This window comes from Macaca fascicularis, chromosome 16 (assembly GCF_037993035.2).
Source record: "Macaca fascicularis isolate 582-1 chromosome 16, T2T-MFA8v1.1".
Classification (NCBI taxonomy): domain Eukaryota; kingdom Metazoa; phylum Chordata; class Mammalia; order Primates; family Cercopithecidae; genus Macaca; species Macaca fascicularis.
In genome coordinates, this window is record NC_088390.1 from 76,911,810 (window position 1) to 76,930,291 (window position 18,482).

The following is an 18,482-nucleotide window of genomic DNA, read 5'->3' on the forward strand; positions in this document are numbered from 1 at the left end:
GTCTGTGGCAAAGGTCATTGCTGTTTGTTTAATTTTAATTACAAGCAAAATTAAGTCTAAACATGAGACTTAGAAGCTGAACCAAATTGAAACTATTGGAATTGGGGCACTCTTGCCTGCCACGTGGCAGGGTGCAGTCTCAACAACCCTTCCCTGCCTTACATCCTTAAGAACTAGAATCTTGGGTCTGGCTGGCATTTTGAAGAAGGCAGAGCCATTCCACTGTGATAATTTACTGTCTGCAATTTTAAAAGGCTGATTTAGAAGTGGAGTAAGCTTCCAGTTTTATGTTTATACACTGCCCTTTTTCGTTATTGCATCTGACCCTTTCTCAACTTGATGATGAATCTGAGATTCTTATACCTCTTTCCAAATAATTTTAAGAGACAAAACTCATCTTCAATTGAAGGGAATAAAGAACTCAGAGATGGCATTGGAATCCTTACTAGGGTGGCTTAGGTCAGGAAAGGCAATGTTTTTCTAAGGTTGTGTGCCTCAAACATAAGCCTCTGGCTAGAGTCAGGACTTAGTAATCGTAAGAGTCCTTTTCAGCATCTCTCCTAACTTCACATATTAGTGCATGCATTTGTTACAACTAAACCAGACTCTACTGTTTCAGGATGCAGTTCATTCTAAAGCTTTTTTCCAATGGGGACATCTAAATCTCCCAACAGGAATGTTCAAAAGACCTCCAGTCCATAATCAGTTGGCTTTGATCAATTTCCACCCTACAAGTCTAACCACTACCCTCTTCAGCACCACTCACACCGCAAGGACACTATCCGGGTAGACTCCCCTTATTTAGTATATATGGACTGGTGTTCTCCACAGCACACAGAGAGCTTCTGATGAATTGGTCTCTTCAGTTACAATTCAGTCTCTTTCTACTGAAACGTCTGGAATAGTCAATGACTTAGGATATGAACATAAGCACTGCTCTATCCCAGCTTGAGGTCTGGGTTCAGATCTTGCATTGAGTGACTGAAGGTTCCAGCCTTTGCTTCCTGGTTAACTAAAATCTCTCCCAGCCAGGTGTGGTGGATCATGCCTGTAATCACAGCACTTTGGGAGCTGAGGCAGGCGGATCATTTGAGCTCAGGAATTTGAGACCAGCCTGGACAACATAGTGAGATGCTGTCTCTACAAAAAAAAAAAAGAAAAATTAGCTGGCTGTGGTGGCATGCACCTGTAGTTGCCGCTACTTGGAGGGCTGAGGCGAGAGGATTGCCTAAGTCCAGGAGGTTGACATCAGTGAGACAGAGTGAGACCCTGCCTCAAAAAATAAAAATAAAAAATCTGTCAATGCTTGGTTCTTACCTGGTACTCTAAATATGTTCTTGTTAACGTTACCAAAGTAGGAATAAGAAGAAGTTTATTTTCAGAATATGAAATGATGAAAAAATTATTAATCACAGTTGTCTTCAGAATAAAAAGAAAACATAAGGGATTGTTATTTTACAATTTAGTAAATATTCCCCATGTGCTTCAATATGTTAAAAGAATTCAGTAAATATCACAATTCAATTAAATCACCCCAGGATTTATGGTGGTGACCCCTCATGACTGGCCAATTTTAAGGCAACTTGATTAATATTCTTTTATTGATTCACAGAAAAGGAAATTGTCCATTGGTCCCTGCGGGCATACCCTATATAGCTGCTAGGTGTGACAGTATGAGCTTTAGGTTGTCCCTGAGGCTCCCTGGATCCAAATGGGCCTTTCAGAGTTGACAGAATAGTTTTTAGAGACAGTCTTTCCTTCCCATGATTGTCTTCAACTGAGCATTCTAAGAATATAGAATGTGGCATTCAGTTATTCTCATTAATTCATCACTTTCAAGTTTAAACTCTTTTATCAAAAAAAACAAAACAAAACAAAACAAAAAAAACTGAGGACCCGGTCAAAGTGCAATTCTAGTGTTTATTTGAAGCAAAAGTCATGAAACAATAGACTTGTAAAAATGAAAGGATTGTGAGAATTTTAGCCATTCTCTTCCCCTCAGAAATGATCTGTACATTATCTATGTAGGATGGTCATCTAGCATTTGCGTAGATACCTAATTTAGTCATTCATTTATTCAACAAACATTTACTGATCTGTATAAAATGTCAGGTGCTGTTCTGTGCACTTGTGGTCATCAGTAAACAAAATAGCCAAAGATGACTGCCTTTTTTGAAGTACACATTCTAGTTGGCAGCGTCAGACAAGCAAAAATATATATAATAAAAAGATAATTATATGTTACTTTAGGAAAATAGTGCTGTAGAAATAAAAGGAAGAAAGGCAGAGCCAAGTTTTAAAAAAAATATTGTGAAGTGCTAGAATTAGGTGGATAGACATGGTTCCATGTTAAAGAAGTTGGTCAGGGCAAACTTACTTGGGAACGGTTAAGTAAAGTCTAAAAGGAGGTAAGAGAGAAAGCCTGGAAGCTATCTGGGAAAATTGCCTTTCATAGCTAGTAGGTGCCATAGGATGGAGCTATGTCTGACGTGTGTGAGGAAAGGCGAAGTTTTAGTGAGGGAATGAGAGAGCAGAGGGGGAGGTCAGGGAGGTCACAGAGGCTTTGGGGGGCACTACAAGTCCCTGTAAACAAACTTAGGGTTTTTGTTTTGTAGCTTTTACTTTAAGCTCAAGGGTTCAAGTGCAGTTTTGTTACATAGATACACTTGTATCATGGTGGTTTGTTGTACAGATTATTTCAGTACCCAGGTATTAAGCCCAGTACCTATAAGTTATTTTTCCTGATCCTCTGCCTCCTCCCTCCTCTACCCTCTGATGGATCCCAGTGTAAATGTTTGTTGAATTTTGCTGATAACATACATATATTCTGCATATCTTCTTTTAAGTATCAAATAGTACAGCATCAAAAATGAAATATAATTTAACCTGCTGTTTTATAGTATTTCCTTTCTTATCCAAAACTTTAATGCTATGCATGACCAAGGTCTTCTGATAATAGCATATTTTCATGTGAATCAGTAAAACTGGATCACAATGAACAATTATGGAAATTCTTGGTAAGTTGGCCTCTTAGTCTTGAATATGCATATCCTAATCCCTTCTGTCTTGTTGGAGGAACTTTTTTTTTGTTTGTTTCTTCTTTTCGTGATTAGTAATAGACTTGTTCCCACTGGTTAAATGCCTGAGCTTTCTTTATTGTACCGTAAATCATAGGACAGTACATCTTCACATTATCTGGAAAAACACACTAAGAAAACACAAAAACACATGCATTTCCTCTATGCCCTTGAATACTTTGCAATGTCCCTGGAATAACAGTACTCTCTGCTTCACTGTTTAGTCACATGAGGAAAACTGCAGATAGCACCACTGCTGCTAGTAGCCATCTTGAGCCAAACTTCAGAAAAAGGGTAGTGAAATGGACTTAGAATCCTAGTAAACTTTGGATCAAACCAAACTTAGAGCTCACTCTGTCTTTAAATTTTTCAAGTGTAAGTAAAATGTTTTCTTATTTTTAAATGTTTTCTTATTTTAATTCTTTGAATTAAGAATATTAATACAGGCAACATATGTACTTCTAATGCAATATCTAAGAACAATTGCCTCCAACAAAAAAAAGGCATAAAATGTATTTCTCAAGAAATGTCACTTTTTTTTTAGCAAGAACATCAGCTTCGACTTGCAGGAAGTTAACTGAAAATCCCCACAGATAGAAATGACTGAAGTGAATGCCCTTAGGACAATAAAGCATTGCCCGGTTCCTTAGGTCTTTTGATAAACTTGCAGTTCATTTGGCTCCCTCTGCTATTGTTCATTAATAATCACTGAAGCTTAATAATTACTTCCTAATGCTTATCACTTATTTTTCCACCCCACTTTATTACTGTCTCACATTAGTTACCTTGCTCCCATTGTGTGTGTGTGTGTGTGTGTGCGTGCACATGTGTGCATATACGTGTATTTACTTTCCAATAGCATGGTTTTATTTTGCAATTTTTTATCTTTTAAAATGAAGATGGGAAAACTCTAATATATAATTTCAATTGTATTTAAAAATGAATTATTTTGGATTGTAATGTGAAAGTAAATGTAGTCATAACCGAAAGCAATTTTGAAAGTTCTAAATGAATCCTTATTTTCTTTTAAAAACGTTAAATTACAGTGGTTGGATATGTCTGATGAGCTTCCCCCTTACCCTTTCAAAATGTTTGTTTTGGATATAAATATATTTTAATAACTCAGTTAATTTACATATACATTCCATTTCAACCCCAATCCAAAATCCCTGCCATTTTTCTGTCTGCACCCCACCTATGGTAACACTGTCACGTTCTGATTTTCAAGCTTAATTTCTGTCTTCAAAGCAACAGAAGCAGTTTTGTGTTTAAGCAAATAGAGTCCTAGTTTAAAATTTCTCTCTCTTCTCACTTGCACATTTTTAATATTCCTTCTATCACATTCCCCCCACATACATCTTGAAAAGAAATAAAGTATCTCAAGTGATTCAAATTTTAAGTACTATATTTTCCAACAAGGCTTTGAAAACAAAAACTCTCAAACTGCAGGGTATTTTATAATCACAAATTTGCTCATTCCCATTATCCCCAAGGGGCTAAAGCACATATTATTATTCCATTAAGGAAATGAAGACTCTCCGAGCCAAGCAATCCTCTCTTTAGCTCCCTCCTCCCATTCCCATGTTCTAAAACTTTCTCTGCATAAATAGTTCTCAAACTTTGTTAGCTATAACCTTGTGACTTGCAGAAGATCCTTAAGCATCACTCCTGCAGGGATTCTCAAGAGGTAATCCAGGTTGGTTCTATTTTCCCACTTGAAACAAAGCAGCTCAGCCTTTGCGTTGTACATTGTAGATCTGTCTCATATCATACTTGGAAAAATGAAAATTAAAAAGGAACTTGGCTTTCAACATGGCTGAACATAATTTTTTAATTAAGAGTTTATCCATGAATAGAGTACTCTAGGTTTTTCCTAGCAGCTACCCAAATCAACACAAAATAACGATGACAAAAATCCAAAACAGTCAAAGCAAAATTTAACATTTATATTTTTTCTCTAAAAATATTTCTATACTAAAATAATTCATGAAAAAATGTTGCTTATGTTTAATATACAAATTCATTCAATTATTTTGCAAAATGATGTATAGTTATTTTGACCTATGGAATATATCAGGCACCAAGATTGGGGTAGGTCCCTCTTAAAATTAATCTGTTTTATCATATATAATTTATTTATGAAAGTTTTCTTCTATTTCTACTTCTTTTTGTATGAGTGGGTGCTAAATTTTATCAAATGCTTTCTCTAGATCTATTCATATATTTATTCTTTTTTCTTTATACTTTAATGTGGAAAATTATATTGATTTTTTTCTTAGTGTCTTAGATAATTCTGATGTAAAGGGGCATGACTTTTTCCTTGGAGAAATGTTCAGTGCAACTGACCTGAACTGATTTGACCTGTTACTTTTTGAGATTAATTTAAAATTATCATTTCCCAGATTATCGTGAATGCTGTTCTAATTATTTAGAATAAATCCAAGGTAATTGCATATTTATAATGTGTTGATAATATTTGAGTTAAAGGCCCAGAATAACCTTTTCCAAGACACGTTCTGTTGATTTCTAACTCCATAGAATGCTCCAATTGACTTTCATGGTCATATGCGTTTGGGAAGCACCACACACTAGATGTTAGGAATCTTAGGATTTACTTAGGAAATCAAAGTATATGTTAGCAGATTAAAGGTTCTTGTAAATTCTACGGAATACATTTATTCATCTTTTTTAGTGATGTATTTCCCAAATACATTGGACCATGGGGCCTTTTTCTTTGCAAACATTTGACAGTTTTTGAAGCTATTAATGCACTTGGGAAAAGGTCTGTCTTTTGTAGATGAGTATTTTTGAAAAGCTTTATCAAGTTAGAGTGTATTAACTTGTGATAATCTGGAGATTTACCAAACCCATGCTTTCCTTTAAAATTTATATAAAAATATAATTTCTCTTTCTATAAAGTTTAAGAATATCCATATAAGAAGCAAATACATCATTGAATGTTCATATCTTAAATAACAGTTAAACTTCAATGTAGACACGTGTCCCTTTTAACTATCTCTTATTTTTGCAGAAACAAATATTTTATTTCTAACTCTTTAAGCATAAGTTAAATGAAAGCCCCAAAAAACCACTTAGTGAAGAGGAATAAAAAATAAATCATGACAAAAAAAGTAGGCTTTTAAATTTGCAAGTGGCAATTGCATTTTATATATATACAAAAGAGTTTAAACTTAATATACCAAAACCTCATTTACCTGAAGTACAATAATTCTAAATTTTTAACAGTTTAACCTGCTAAAGGAATCTGGTGAAATTAGTCTTTTTAATATCTGTGAAAGAGAATATAGAAATCAAATTAAAATCATGGAAGCAATAATTCAGTGACTGTCATAATTTCTTTCTTCTTTTGTGACTACTTAATATCCTAATTAAAAATCTCTCTTATCTACTTGCAAAAGCATTTACAAACTCTAACATTGAGTAGCCTTACCCCAAGCCAGTCAGTATGCATGAACTGGAAGATGATTTGCAGATAGATAACTTTTAAATTGCTTCTTTATTAACTACAATAACACAATGTATCTTTCATTTCTTTCATACCAGACATCTTTCTGAGTCTTCCAATTCTTTGTCACCCTTCTCCTGAGGTCAGGGAAAATATGCAAGGTATTTCTGAGGAGAAGGGTATGACTAAGCAAATCTTTAATCCATAGTTTTCTTGATCTTCTTATGTAATAAGGGCATAAAAGAATGGAGACTGACATTTAATGAGCATCTAATGGGTATAAATACTGTGTTGGGAGCTTCATATGCCTTTTAAGCCTCATAGAAAACCTCCAAACATCTCCATTTTGCTGATGAGCAAAAGTCTAGAAAGGTCATTCAGTAAATAAGTAGTGGGCTTGAACATGAAGTCAAATTCATCTTGCTCTAAACACTATGTTTTTTCCACCCTGTCACATGCTTTACTGTATGAAAATGTCTCATTTTAAAGTATACTTTAACATTTTTGCAATTATGGTCCTTCAATTAATACTTGAGATATTCTCTGCTTCCTTTACAGTGGAGAAAAATGAGGTTAATTATAGAAAAGACTCAACCCTTGATCATTAATCCATAGTAAGAAGAAAAAGGTGGGATTAGAATGTATGTTTTTTTATCCCACGTGCTGGTGTTTTTTGTTGTTTGTTTCAACATCTTGCTTCTTTCGACATGCTTGCCCTGTTGTTTCCATTACCCTAGAAGGCCTTTATGCATATAAGCAAATCTCTCTATTATGTTAAATCTTCCTACCCACAATATTCCATAGACTACCTTTTGTTACAAGCCATTTCATTGGATTCAGATCGGTCACTGAAACATGATCCTCCCATCAGTACCTGAAACTCATTTAACTCATGATGTGAACCTCATGCTAACTTTTGAAGAAACCCATTGGCCATTGGGACCATACAAAATAAGAGTTTCAGCTTAAGTTCTAATGTTCTTATTTATTGTTTATGAAAGTTATACCCAATGTAAAGCCGGATGCTTGACAAAAAAATAGAGCCGGAACAGTTAAAATTAATGCATAACAAGATGGTACAAGGCCTCTGAGTTGAGTTAATTAATGCAGTTGATAACCCAACAGTGACTACACTAGCAAGGTGGACGTTTTAAAATGATTTCATTTTAAAAACTCAGACTTTTTGTTCCCTTAACTTCCAAATCACAGTATTTATGTGCTTTCCTATTGTGATCCCATTTTATATTTTATTCTTCTTGAGCCTGCAAAATACTACAATAAATTTGGATAGCCTAACAAATAATTCTTGATTTATTAAAAAAACAACAAATCAACAACTGAGAACAATACTTTATTGTGCTTTGTCTTTTTTGTTGTCGTTATGAAGGGAAAGTAAAGCACTCTGTTTTGAAATGAATAGATGAATTATAATGTGCTCTTCAATGGGACACTGTCTCAGAACCTATTTTATTTCTGTGACTGGGATCTTCTGTGTGCCTCAGTCAGCTGGCTGATCAGCACTAGGTGCTGGGACAAGAGCCAGGTTGGCCTAACAAAGGAGTACGGAATTGCCTTGAGCTGTCAGGAGCAGAGCAGCCATTTATGTATCACTCAACATGGATGAACAATACAGAAACTGACCCCAAATTCATCACTTTACACCCCTTTCAAAATATCCAAATAAATAAAATGCCTTCATTCACTCAAATGTTTAGTTTTAAGATACAAGTTGTATTGAAGAAGTCTGATATATTATTTTCTCCATAGTGCATGTTGCAAACTAATTTTTTTAACAAAAATAGCTAACGCTTAGTGAATATATACTTTATTCTAAGCACTCCCCAAGCTGCCTTCTCACTTAATATTCACATCAACCCAATTAGTACATACTATTGTTATTAAGGTTGTTAAAATGGGAAAAATAAGGCATGGAGAGGTTAACATGACTTACCTAGGATTTCATGGCTAATAGGAGGATGAGTCAGATTAGAAACTGCTAAGTATGGTATTACAACCTCTCATTTATTATTTCATTAACATCGTCACACTTACCATGCTGGCTAAATCAAGTTATCCGAAAGTCTATTTTGTTCTTGCAAGGGTGTTGGTGCTATTAGACAAGAATATTTTCTTCCTATGTAAGACTGAGCTGGAAAAAGGGGATGCAAAACTATATTCATCAAGGAAACTTCTTTTCCTAGGTTATAGGAAAAGAGGAACAAAACATTGGTCGAGTGTCCCTGTGAGAACAAGAGACAACAAGCCAACAAAGTGAGACTTGACTTACTCTCAGAGACCTCCCCTTCCTTGGAGTCAGGGCCAGCAAATTCTTAGAAATTAAACTGGCTATGTGCTCTCATAGCACAAGCAAGCCAAATGACATGGTAGCAGCAAGCAAAAAAGAAATTTACTTTTTAATTGTTTATTTGTTTAAATTTTATTTCAATCACCTTAGGAGTACAAGTGGATTTTTGGTTACTTGGATGAATTGTAGAGTGGTGAAGTCTGGACTTTAAGTGTACCTGCCACTCAAATAGTATATGTTGTACCCAATCAGTAATTTAAAAATGAAATGTATTTTTAAAACATTTTCCCTGTGAGAAGCTCGAATAAATCAAAACACAAACAATTCATGTCAGAATTGTTCTGTAGTGCAAAAGAGATTTGCCAGATATGAAGGTAGGTCACTTTCTGGATATGGGACAAAGCCTACATATATACACAAAACCTTTCAAAACATATATATATATGTATATATATGTATGTATGTGTATACATATAAGTACGTGTATGTATGTACACCTATATATGTATCAGTATACATATATCTTAGTATACATATATTTATAGAGTTTATGTATGACATATATACTAATATATATACTGATATTAGTATATATCATATTATATGTTATATATAATACAATATATAATATATGATATATATCATGTACAATATGTTATACATTATATATACATATATGTATACATGTATATATACATATATGTATATAATGTATATATACATTATATGTGTATATAATATGTAATACATTATATATGATATATGATATATAATATATCATATTATGTTATATATAATATGATATATACTAATATATCAGTATGTATATTAGTATATATGTCATACATAAACTCTATATAAATATATCTTATATAATTTACTTATATATTATATATTAGTATGCTGTATATACTAATATTAGTATACATTAGTATACATATTAGTATATGTAAGCACATATACACTATATATAGTACATTGATATATGTACATATAAAGGTTTTGAAAGGCTTTTGTGTATACATATACTATCAAACAAAATTTAGTCAAAAGCATCTTAAATTGGCTTGGTTAACAGATGACATATAATATGCTAAAGAAGCCAGTTTAAGAAGATTTTAACCAGATCTTCTGTTTTTCAGTACACTGTAGAAACAAACACTGGGGTGGATATTATTACTTGTTTGTTTTTGTGATGCTTCTTTGAACTGTCTCATCACTTACTGAATGTGGACATTCAAAAACTCTTGAAAAATTTTAAAATAGAGCATCATCAAATCTCTTCTTGTAGTCTCTTCAAGGTTCCTTAAAAACCCAAACCTTCATATATTTAAACCAGAGAGTTCTAGAACTTTATAAAGTAAGCATACGCGGAATGAGCTGGATATTTTATACGGGGCAATCCCACTCTGTCATTCCTGCCTTCTGCAAACCTTTCTAAGTTGCTGCATGGATTCTGTAATTCTGGACTTCTTTTCCCCTTTACTGTCAATCCTAAGACAGCAGGAATACTTAACAACACCAGTTATTTTGAAAGGATGCTTCTTGGCCCTTCTTTCTAACTGCTTAAACCATTCCTCTGTGTTGAGAAATGAAAAAAAACAAAATCTTTACTCAATTCTTGGTGGTTTCTAGTTGATTGACTTCTAATGAGCTATCTGGCATCAGCAGCTCCACGAGGCTGAAAAGGTTTTTCCCATTCTCTGACTTAGGCCAGTCTTGCGTTCAGTTTGAACATTTTTCCTTAGCTCATTCAATGCATGAAGGTGAATATAGACCATAAAGAAATGTTCTTTAAAAACGATGTCAGAGATGAAGATGTCTTGTATCATTTTTTAATCCATCACTGCAAATAAATATAAATGGACTGGGCATGGTGACTCATGCCTGTAATCCCAGCACTTTGGGAGGCCAAGGCAGGAGGATCACTTGAGGTCAGGCGTTCAAAACCAGCCTGGATAACAGGGTGACACCCCGTCTGTACCAAAAAAATACAAAAATTAGCCAGGCATGATGGGGCATGCCTGTAGTCCCAGCTACTCAGGAGGCTGAGGCACGAGAATCACTTGAACCCAGGAAGTGGAGGCTGAAGTGAGCAGAGATTGCACCACTGCACTCCAGTCTGGGTGGCAGTGTGAGACCCTGTATATATATATAAAAATTATGTGTATATGTACATATATATGTGTGTGTGTGTACATATACATATGTACATATATATCAACTGCACATGCCAGACCGGACCTGATATGCAAAGACCACAAAGGTTACACATGAAGCAGGGAGGTACGACACCTACTGACTTTTTGAGGGGAGAGGAGGAGAAGAAGAAGTAAATAAAAGAAAAAAGGAAGAGCTGAAGTCAGTACACCCTAATTATTGTCCTCAAACTTACTATATATATATGTACATATGTGTGTGTGGTAATTAATGACATACATAATGCTTAACCAAGCCCCTTATTTTTTTCCACTTTTACCACGCAAGTTACTTGAAGAGAAATTGTTGTCATTTTTCATGATCATTTCCTCACCATGGGGAGTCAGAAGCATAAACAGACATTTGCAATAACCCCATCCTCCCAAATGTCCTCTTCTCCAGCTCCCAAGTTTCTTCTTTTGCCCTTTTCTTCCTGTTCCCTCTTTCCATTTCTCAATCTCTGTTTGAGTTAACATTAGCTTAGAAGAGCAATGGATTCTCAGACCTTCTGCTCATTCTAAGACCTTTTGTTACCAAATAAGTACTTAACTAGTTGAAAGAAAGAACCTGATTTCATTAATGAGGAAATAAAGTATGTGTTCAACCCAGGAACAAGAAAAGAACAAAAAATCAGCAAGGTGGCTGTGAGGCTAGGTTCTAGAACCAGACAGGTGGCTTCAAATATGGGCTCCTTTCCTTTGCTAATGACGTGAACTTGGTTGGTCATTCATACTTAAAGACTCAATCTTTCCATCTGCAAACTGGGATTCATGTCAGTTTTCTAGGAATTCAGCAGGTTTAATAAATAGCATCCCTCTTTCCCATCCATGTTCTAAAAAAATTGAGAAAATACGAAAAAAGAAGCAGATGGAGTCAAAATTTTCACCTTGACTCATGATAACGACTAAGTGAGATGATGTAGCTTAGTGTCTGAGCCAAATAAACCTACCAGGTAAATATCAGATGGAGACATTTAACCACCTGCACATGCCAGGCCGGACCTGAAATGCAAAGACCACAAAGGTTACACATCGGGCAGGGAGGTACGTCACCTACTGACTTTTTGAGGGGAGAGGAGGAGAAGTAAATAAAAGAAAAAAGGAAGAGCTGAAGTCAGTACACCCAAATTATTGTCCTCAAACTTAGTAGTTCAATGAATCATCTTATTACTTCTGGTAGAATAGTGATTAAGGGTTAGAAAAAGACAGAAGTGTTTATATCGGGGGAAACTTTAGGGGCTGGAAAGAACTATTCCCCCATAATTTTCCCCCAGGTTTCTGAGGTCTTAACACTTTGTGTCTAGACATTGCACTTACTCTCAGTCAATAAGCGCCACCCACTCAGGGAAGGAAAGCAGCATTTTTTTTTTTACAACAGCCTTGTGTCCAGGTTCTTGTACTTTTCCAATACCAGCCATACCTCCACTGGGCTGTCTTCTAGACCTACAAGTGGCTGTTGTACATTTTGTTCTCAGAAGACTCTGGAATGAGTCACAATAAAATGTTAAATAAATGGACTCTGAGGTGGTATTTTACCCAAAGCTGAAAATTCATACTCTGATCTCTTTCTTAACCTCGAACTATGTCCAGCCATATTATTCAATGTAGCCTACTAGGGCACTGCAAAAAAGTTTGAATGAAAACCTAATGAGTCAATAATAAAATTTCCCCCAACTAGAGATTCCAGAAAGAAGTTAATTCAAATAGCATTTCCCTTGTTAAAGTTTGTTTCTTGTATATAATAGAATAGTCCAAAAGAACCCCTCATCGAATTCTTTTTTATTTGCAAATTACAGATAATTTTGCAAATGAAAGATTATATATATATATGGCCATGTGCCACATAATGATGTTTCAGTCAAGGATGGACCACATGTATGAAAGTAGTCCTATAAGATTATAATGGAGCTGAAAAATTCCTATAGCCTGCTGACTTCTTAGCCTTTGTAGTCATACACAATACATTACTCACATGTTTGTGGTGATGCTGGTATAAACACAACTATTGCTCTGCCAGTCTTACAAAAGTCTAGCACAGGCAACTATGTATAGTACATAATACTAGACTGTTATAATAAATTACTATGTTACTGGTTTATGTATTTACTACATTATATTTCTATGGTTATTTCAAAGTATCCTCCTACTTACAAAAAATATGTCAACTGTAAAACAGCCTCAGGCAGGTCCTTGTAGGAGGGATTCCAGAAGAAGGCATTGTTATCATAGAAGATGACAGTTTCACGCATGTTATTGCCCCTGAAGGCAGCGGGACAAGAGGTGAAGAAGAAAAACAGTGAGATTGATGATCATGACTGTGTGTTGTCTCAGGCTAATGTGTGTGCTTGTGTTTTAGTCTTTAACAAAAAAGTTTTAATAGTAAAAAATAAAATAAAAGAGAAGATAGCATATAGAATAAGTGCATAAAGAAAAAATATGTTTGTACAGCTGTACAATGTGTGTTTTAAACTAAGCATTATTACAAAAACGTCAAAAAGTTAAAAAACATGAGAAAGTTGATAAGGTAAAAGTGTTACAGTAAGCTAAGGTTAATTTATCGTTGAAGAAAAATATTTTAAATACATGTAGTGTATCCTAAGTGTACAGTGTTTATAAAGTCTAAAGTAGTGTACAGTAATCTTCTAGACCTTCACATTCATTCAGTACCACTCACTCATAGACTCACCCAGAGCAACTTCCAGTCCTATAAGTTCCATTCGTGGTATACCAGTGTGCTCTACAGGCGTACTATCTTTCATTTTTCATGCAGTATTTTTACTGTACCTTTTCTATATTTAGATACACAAATAATTACCATTGTGTTACAATTACAGACAGTATTCCCTGCAGTCATATGCAGGTTTGTAGCCTAGGAGCAACAGGCTATGCCATACATCCTCAGTGTATAGCAGCCTCTACCATCTAGGTTTGTGTAAGTACACTCTATGATGTTCGTACAACAACAAAATCACCTTAGGATGCATTTCGCAGAATATATCCCCATCATTAAGCATTGCATGACTGTATGTGTGTGTATATATATATATATATATATATGTATTTATTTATATCCATATATAATAAAATGGATCCAACCCTGCTTTTTTTCAACTTTTATTTTAAGTTCAGGTGTATAAGTGCAGGTTTGTTGCATAAGTAAAATTGTGTCATGGGGGTTTGTTGTACAGATGATTTCATCACCCAGGTACTAAGCCTAGTACTCATTACTGTTTTTCCTGATCCTCTCCCTCCTCTCACCCTCCACCCTCTGATAGGTCCTAGTGTGTATTGTTACCCACTGTGTATCTATATGTTCTCATCATTTAGCTCCCACTTATAAGTGAGAACATGTGGTATTTGGTGTTTTGTTCCTGTGTTAGTTTGCTAAGGATAATGGCCTCCAGCTCCATCCATGTCCCTACAAATGATGTGATCTCATTTCTTTTTATGGCTGCATCTTATTCCATGGTGTATGTGTACCACATTTTTTTAAATCCAGTCTGTCATTCGTGGGCATTTTGGTAGATTCTATGTCTTTGCTATTGTAAAGAGTCCTGCAGTGAACATACACGTGCTTGTGTCTTTATAAAAGAATGACTTATATTCCTTTGGGTGTATACCCAGTATTGGGATTGCTGGGTCAAATGGTATTTCTGTGTTTAGGTCTTTGAGGAATCACCCCACTGTCTTCCACAATGTCAAACCTGCTTCTTACTCTTCTCTGACTTCACTAAAGAGCATGTGATGCCAATATAGAGCTAGTGTTCCTTCAGCAGATGCAACCTGGGCTGTTTTCTCATGAATCGGTTCAATTTCTTCAGGGCTTTGGAAGTTAAATTAGTTCGACAACAAGACTCTGGTGCCCATGATTTTCTTTTTAAAGAGTCCCATAGAAGTAAAGCCACATGATTATCACTAACATATTTAGAAAACAAGAGACTTACTGTGAGAAATATTATATTCCTAGAACCTAGCACTTGGTATTGCCAAAAGCTGGAGAAGATATCCAATATTATCTGAGCAAAAGAAGAACGCCTTGGGTTTATCTTTAGCTGAGTGCCTCTCAGTTCCTACCAGTTGCTCAGAATCTGTAATCTGTAACCTTGCTCGGTTGGGAGGAAGCTCCTTGCAGATGGTTCCCTTGGAACTGTGCATTTGCTATCACTCCTTGTTCTCTCAGATATCATTGCTTTCTTGGCGAGTTAACATTTTTGCAATGGTGCAGTCCCAGCTCCAAGATCGTTTTGTGTGTTATTTTTTTCTTTTATATCCATATTTTCAAAATCTGTTCATTTATACTTACACCTTGAGTCTCGTGTTCTTGCCACCAAGTTCCAAATTGAGTCAGCCTCTGCATTTATCAATGTGACCCTTTCCACTGCCTCCTGTTTTTGAATTACTTATGTCCAAGACACCCAGTCAGAGCCACCATAAGACCACAAGTGGGGAAGTGGTTATGGAGTCTGTAGCCCAACCACAGGAGTGCAATCTTTGTTCTTTCTCGATTTCTTTTTTGTCTGATCCACAGTATCTACACTTTAAAGACTGAATATTATTAATGCACATAGAACCCAGTCTGGCACCAAAAAATGTGGCTCAACCCTCTTGCCTCTAAAAGGCAAGTGCACAAAATGTTTGTTTTTCTTGTGACAGATTTTATGCTGTTCAGGCGGTACTTCTAGGGTAAGCTACAAGAATTTGCCATTGAGGCTTTCTGCAGTAGATAATGCAAGTTGGTGACTGCTGAGATCCAAACACAGCCTGAATCTTTGCCATCTATGTGGCCAGCATTTGCTGAGGTCCTTATAAGGCAGCCATAACTATGCAGAAGCTATAACATTGTTTGCACGCCCTGCCTGAGGCCTAAGTTGCCTACACATCTTCAGAAGCCCTCCTCTGCTCAAGGTCAGGGCCTTGCATAGAAGTTAAGCCTCACTGGCAGAGACACTTAAAGCCTGAGCACCATTCACTTGAAGCTACTCATGCAAATACCCCTGATATTATGAAAATGGCTACTTCACTCTGGAAAAAGCCACAATAAGCAGCACCAAACATTTAGCACAACTGATTGAAGCCTTATGGCCTGTCCACAGCAGCTAAGAGCCAAGGCTCAAGGGAAAAAATCTGCCTGGGCTAGTATACGCCTTTACAAAGCACCAAGATAAGAATGTTCTTCCCACACACTAAACTCATGGCCCCAAACCATATTTCTTACCCACATCAAAAACCTCTTCATGGAGATCTTCAGCTTCTCTAATTATTCTCTTTTTCTTTATTGCTCAGTATTTCTGCTCAAGCCCCCAGGGATATGTGGGAATTGATACCCTCATTCTCCATATATGCTCTGATCTAAAAAGATTGAGAGATAGAATATATCAGGAGGTCACAAATCACCATGTGCAGATTTCCAATGCACACATCAAACCTGTTTCACCACAATAAATTCTCTTAGCCTATTTTGAGAATAGAAAAGAATCCAGAGAATAAGGAGAAATCAATTTTATGACAGTGCCTTCTTTGGAGGCATGAGTCTCATCTGATTCCATCTCAGACATGAGAGGTCGGCCCATCCACCTCGCCTTAATCCTTCCAATGGTTTCCAAAGTGTAATTTGGAGAGGCTACTCCCATGGGTGAGGGGCACAGCCGACTGAAATCCTCCCTGTGCCCAAGAATCCTGGCGCATGAGAGATCTTCCGAATGGTCTATAGAGATCCTTCTCTATGGGGATTGCCCTGCTTTTCCAGTTATTTCCAAGAACAAAGAAGCACAAATGCTTCCCAGGGACTGGATGTGGGTCCTTGGGAGAGCTGATGAGAGTCGTCTAGTCCAACAGAACACACCAGATGGAGGTTGGAGGGAGAGGGAAGAATGAGTGGGAAGAGACAGAGTGAACATCTCAGGGCTCAGGAAGGAGCATGAGCAGCCAGCACCTCAATGGTGAGAAGCTGGAGGTGTTCTACTCATGCATTATCTTTCACACGAACAATAATTTCAAAAGCAGGCAGAAAGCATTCTCCCCACACAGCAATGCCCATTTAATAAGTTTGCCATGATGATTGACTTGGTAATGCATGTAAAAGACTTAGGACGGCATGCTTATTAGCCTATCACCAGTACCTACATGTTTAACATTATATGACAAAAGGTCAGTGAGTGTCTTAGTTCCACTCTTTCCTGCTATTTATTACACACCCCTTGCCCCACTCCTGGCTAGTCAGCTTGCATATACAGTCATTTCTGCCATAATGCAACATATGTGTTCCTAAGAATCGCTGTTCTGTGTAACGTCATGCAATTAAAACCACAGAGCTTTGGATAAATTGGCTTAGGCACGCAACACTCATAATCAGTGACACATTTTTTGAAAAGATAGAAATATAATAAAGATGGCAGCACACCCTGTATCTAAGATAAAAGCTAAAATTGAAACAAAAATGGCATCACAATTTCATCCATGTTAAGTGGTTAAGAAACACATATCACATTCAATATGGCACCTGGAGTTTGCTTGTGGACAGCTCTGAGTTACTGTGAAGTGGAGGAAGGAGCATCCTCTGAAACCAGACAGAAAGCTATAACACCAGATGTAGATGGGTGTGGCTTGTGATCCTCGTGAGGTGTCTACATTTGTGTGCTTTGTGTAACTTCTAGGTGGCTCCCTTCAGCTGAGTGCAGTTTTCTGTGTTGACCTACTGCTTCTCATGGATGACAACGCATGTAAACAAATGCAAAATTTATGTTATCCTCAAACTGATGATAATATACCAATTACACTGGAACAAATTCATATTTTCAAAATGAGCAGAACTAACAGTACATATTTACAAACCAGAAGCCACACACCCCCTAGCCTGCTTTGAAAAGGGATAATTTACAAGAATGTGATCTCCCAAGTGCAATAGTTAGAATCTTTGGATTTAGGCCACGAGCATTTGCCAAAAGAAATATAGAATGGAGAAGAGAGTTCTGGAGACCTTTGTTGGGAAAGCCAGAACATCCTCACAGAGTTACTCAACTTTGGCTAAATTATATGTGAAGATCTAGACAACACCTAAAGAATTATCGTGCGTTTTGAAAGCAGGAAGAGGAAAATAAAAGGAGGAAACAAATGACCCTGATCAATTCTTAGTAATAACAAAGGAGATATGATTCACACTACACTCTAATGTGATAAATTCAAATGCTAACTACTTGTTGTCTATTTCTGCCAAAAATGAAGACATAGGATCATAGGAAAAAAACAATGTTTACTAAATCTATCAGTCAAAGCCACTAAATCCTAATTCTTCTATTTCAAGATCCATTAAAAAGAAATTTCTGGGGCCAGGCGCGGTGGCTCACGCCTCTAATCCCAGCACTTTGGGAGGCCGAGGCGGGCAGATCACGAGGTCGGGAGATTGAGACCATCCTGGCTAACACAGTGAAACCCCATCT